Here is a 4607-nt window from a genome sequence, read left to right on the forward strand (position 1 = left end):
TGCAAAACTGATGAAATGAGAATGGGAAATGGATACCAGGCCACAGAGGACAGTGTCAAACCTACCATAGAGGCAGGGTACGTGACTGGTATGGGGCCTGGCAAACAAGGGAACCTGGTCAGGGACCAAATGGCCACTCCACCCAGCAGATTATAATGTGTGCAGGTTTGGCCAGATTACTTTATAATCCACTCTGGACAACTAGGGATCTATGACACTTGCAATTCATCTGTAGGCCAGCGGGCGCACTTTTAATTGTATGTGCACATGCTAATACACTTAAAACCTGTAGTTGTAGGCCACAGGCAGCTTCAGGCTGCAGCCTACATCAGAAGCGGAGTTTGACCTTTGCCCTGGTGAAGGCAGTGACATCACTTGACATCTACACAGTCGGGTCCTTGCAAATTTTATATTTATTCAGTAAACCTCTTTGAAAAGACCAGCCCAGATGTGGTGTGGTTCATTCACCTGATGGAGTGTCCTTATAGCCTTTGTTAAGCTGGTGTATACCTTTTTTTTTTTAACTGTATCCCGAAAAAAAGTGTATATATATATATATATATATATATATATATATATATATATATATTTTTTTTTTTTTTTTTTTTTACAATAGGGATCCCCTATACTTTGGTATAAGTCAGAGTACACATTTTGTACACATCAGGCAATACTCCCAAATTATATACCTGTCTGAAGGGTCAGACATGATGGCATAACCCAATTTTTTAAGTTACAGTATTTATTTTAGAAATCATCACCTATGTGAAGAAAGCTGCACACTTTACTGAGCTTTCATACATGTCATGTCTTTGCACTGTACAGACAATTAGCATGCAACAAAATCGTACACATTTTTCAGTGAATTGCCACAATTTTGCATTGTGTTTCGACAACACAGCTTCTACAGGTGAAATACATGATTTTAAAACCCTACCAAAATTTCTAAAGTGATTTGCAAGTAGAACGGACTTCAACTGTAAGACTGATAAATTACCAGAACTGTGCCTGTGTTTATTGCTGCTAATGGTGGTGCAATTGTGGTTTAAGGAGTTAAATTACTTACTTCACCAATTGTATGTATTAACATTCTGTTCAAAACATTTCATAATTTTAAACGCATCAGTCTTCAGCAGATTTCTGTGTTCTTGGATTTCCGCGAAATGATGGCTAAATAATACTCCCATACTATATTATTCCCACTAGATGGCAGTAGCTTCCAGTTCTCAAAGCTTGGGCCTAAAACATTTTTTTCAAAGTAAATGCACTATCAAACAGTAAGTGCACTATGCACATAATAATGTTGACTTCCATTGGCTTTAGACATTTATAAATGTACTTTATCGCAAACTCAACTCTGGAAAAATTATCTTACAAGCCTGAATTTGATACCTTATTCACAACGTTATAGCCTTGCAGATCAGCCGCTTCAAGAAGATAGGGCTCATGCGCACTTTACCAGCAAAGCTTCATAGATCTTCCAGTTGGATTGTGGATTTCCTTCTGAATTAGACTATTGTAATGATTTTATGTATTTTTACCTACTCCTAGATTCCTGGTTTTGCATGTAGGTTACATTATATGGGCGAGTTATCCATCGGGTGCTTTACTCTTGTATTTTTGTATATATGCATGATCGGTTATGCGTGTAATACCAGTATTTGCCATAAGTAAGGTTAGCAGTTTGAAACTTGCAGTTTGAAACTTGTTGGCGTTTCATTTTGTAATTTATCCATGTTATTTATTTTTTTATTTTTTATGACGCCTTAAATAAACTTGAATTTTTTTAATCTTTTGGAAGCCAATGACACTTCTTTGCTTTTCTGCTGCAGAATCCTACCAGGAATCGACCTTCTGTCGTCCATGCTGCCACTCAATGGTCTGCGGTTCTCTCTAGACCGGTTATTCCCAACCGGGGTGTTGTTTGGCAGTGCCCGGTGTGCCGCGGGCTCCAGGGGGGATGCGCTGAACGCTTCCGCCAGAGAGGATCCTGCGTCGGGACACCGGGCAAGGAAGCATCCATGTCACTGCAGTGACAGCGCTTCCCCTGTATCCTTCATACCTTACAGCGCACAGTCCAGCGCACAAGTAAGGGGTTGGGTAGCGGGGATTTTTGATGAAAACGACACAAGGGAAGGGGATTGAATTGTAAGCAGGAGCAAGGACGGAAGCAGGGAGGGGTTTGAATGAAGCGTGGGCAGGAGCGGTGGGGTGAATGGAAGAAGGGGCAGGAGCGGTGGGGTGAATGGAAGCAGGGGTAGGAGTGGTGGGGTGAATGGAAGCAGGAGCGGTGGGGTGAATGGAAGCAGGGTTAGGAGCAGTGGGGTGAATGGAAGCAGGGGAAGGAGCAGGAGGTGAATGGAAGCAGGGGCAGGATAGGTGGGGTGAATGGAAGCAGGTGTGGTGGGGTGAATGGAAGCAGGAGCAGGGGGTGAATGGAAGCAGGGGCAGGAGCAGGGGGTGAATGGAAGCAGGGGCAGGAGCAGGGGGTGAATGGAAGCAGGGGCAGGAGCAGGGGGGGTGAATGGAAGCAGGGGGTATATGGAAGCAGAAGCAGGGAGGTGAATGGAAGCTGGAGCAGGGGGCTGAATGGAAGGAGAGGCAGGAGCGGTGGGGAAGCAGGGGCCGGAGCGGTGGGGTGAATGGAAGCAAGGGCAGGAGCAGGGGGGTGAATGGAAGCAGGAGCAGGGGGGTGAATGAAACAGGGGCAGGAGCAGGGGGTGAATGGAAGCAGGATTTTCAATGAAAACGGGCACAAGGGAAGGGGGGAAGGGGATTGAATGTAAGCAGGGGCAGAAGCGGGGGGGGTTGAATGTAAACAGGGACAGGGGCGGGTGGGTTGAATGAAAACAGGGGGGTTTGAATGGAAGGAGGGGTGGGTGGTTGGGTGGCTGTGGGAGAATGGAATCAATGGCAGGAGTGGATGGGGGCTGCAGGGTGAATGGAAGCAGTGGGTGGCTGAGGGGTGAGTGGAAGCAGTGGCAGGGTGGATGGGGGGGTGAATGGAAGCAATGGTGGGGGGTTTGAAGGCAATGGTACTAGGAGGCTGGAAGCAACGTGGGTGGGTAGCTGGAGGCATTTGGGTGGGAGGCTGAAGGCAATTGGTGTGAGTGGTTGGGAGGCTGGAGGCAGTGTGTGTGTGTGAGGCTGCTGGAGGCACTGTGTGTGTGTGAGGCTGCTGGGTGCACTGTGTGCATCTATGAGGCTGCTGGGGGCATTGTACGTATGTGTGAGGCTGCTGGGGTAATTGTGTGAATGTGTGAGGCTGCTGGGGGAATTGTGTGCATGCGTGAGGCTGCTGGGGGAATTGTATAAATGTGTGAGGCTGCTGGGGGAATTGTGCGCATGCGTGAGGCTGCTGGGGGAATTGTGCGCATGCGTGAGGCTGCTGCGGGAATTGTGTGCATGCGTGAGGCTGCTGGGGGAATTGTGTGAATGTGTGAGGCTGCTGGGGGAATTGTGTGAATGTATGAGGCTGCTGGGGGAATTGTGTGAATGTGTGAGGCTGCTGGGGGAATTGTGTGAATGTGTGAGGCTGCTGGGGGCATTGTGTGAATGTGTGAGGCTGCTGGGGGAATTGTGTGAATGTGTGAGGCTGCTGGGGGAATTGTGTGAATGCGTGAGACTGCTGGGGGCATTGTGTGAATGCGTGAGACTGCTGGGGGCATTGTGTGCATGTGTGAGACTGCTGGGGGCATTGTGTGCATGCGTGAGGCTGCTGGGGCAATTGTGTGCATGCGTGAGGCTGCTGGGGCAATTGTGTGCATGCGTGAGACTGCTGGGGGCATTGTGTGCATGCGTGAGGCTGCTGGGGCAATTGTGTGCATGCGTGAGACTGCTGGGGGCATTGTGTGCATGCGTGAGGCTGCTGGGGCAATTGTGTGCATGCGTGAGACTGCTGGGGGCATTGTCTGAATGCGTGAGACTGCTGGGGGAATTCTGTGCATGTGTGAGGCTGCTTGGGACATTGTGTGCATGTGTGAGACTGCTGGGGGCAATGTGGGGCCACTAGTGGTGATATACAATTTATCCCCCTAAAAAAAGGTGCACTAACAATCAGAGTAGACAAGTGCTCCCAGATATAATTTGACATCATATACGCACTCTGTTTGGTTGCCCGGTCGATTCACTGCGGCCCTCATTTGTGTCCAGATGTTGAGATTGCTGTCTTCATTTTAATGAATTACATTTTATAAAAGTTCATATTTTAATTTGAGCGATATTTGGACCTCTTTTTCTCTATGTATTATATTCATTGTTTAGGTTTTCCGCTATAGTTTAGGATCTACATAAACACCATGTAGCTATGAATGCCATATAGAAATATAGGTGTCAATTAGGATTCTTTTTGTTTGCTTTGTTAATTTATCTATTTACTATCGTGTTGGACCTGGTAACCGCAGTCCTATGCATGGGTGCACTCCTCTTCATTTTTTACAATTTTCTTTTTGGATGTTCTGCTTTTACTTGGAGATATATATATATATATATATATATATACACACACACACACTGTATATGTCTATATAAAAAATCAAACTCTATATCAATGAGATTGTTTTTTAGTTCTCTGAGAAGCAGTTTGATCTATGCAATCACACAAAAAA

Source organism: Hyla sarda, chromosome 2 (genome assembly GCF_029499605.1).
Source record: "Hyla sarda isolate aHylSar1 chromosome 2, aHylSar1.hap1, whole genome shotgun sequence".
NCBI classification, from domain to species: domain Eukaryota; kingdom Metazoa; phylum Chordata; class Amphibia; order Anura; family Hylidae; genus Hyla; species Hyla sarda.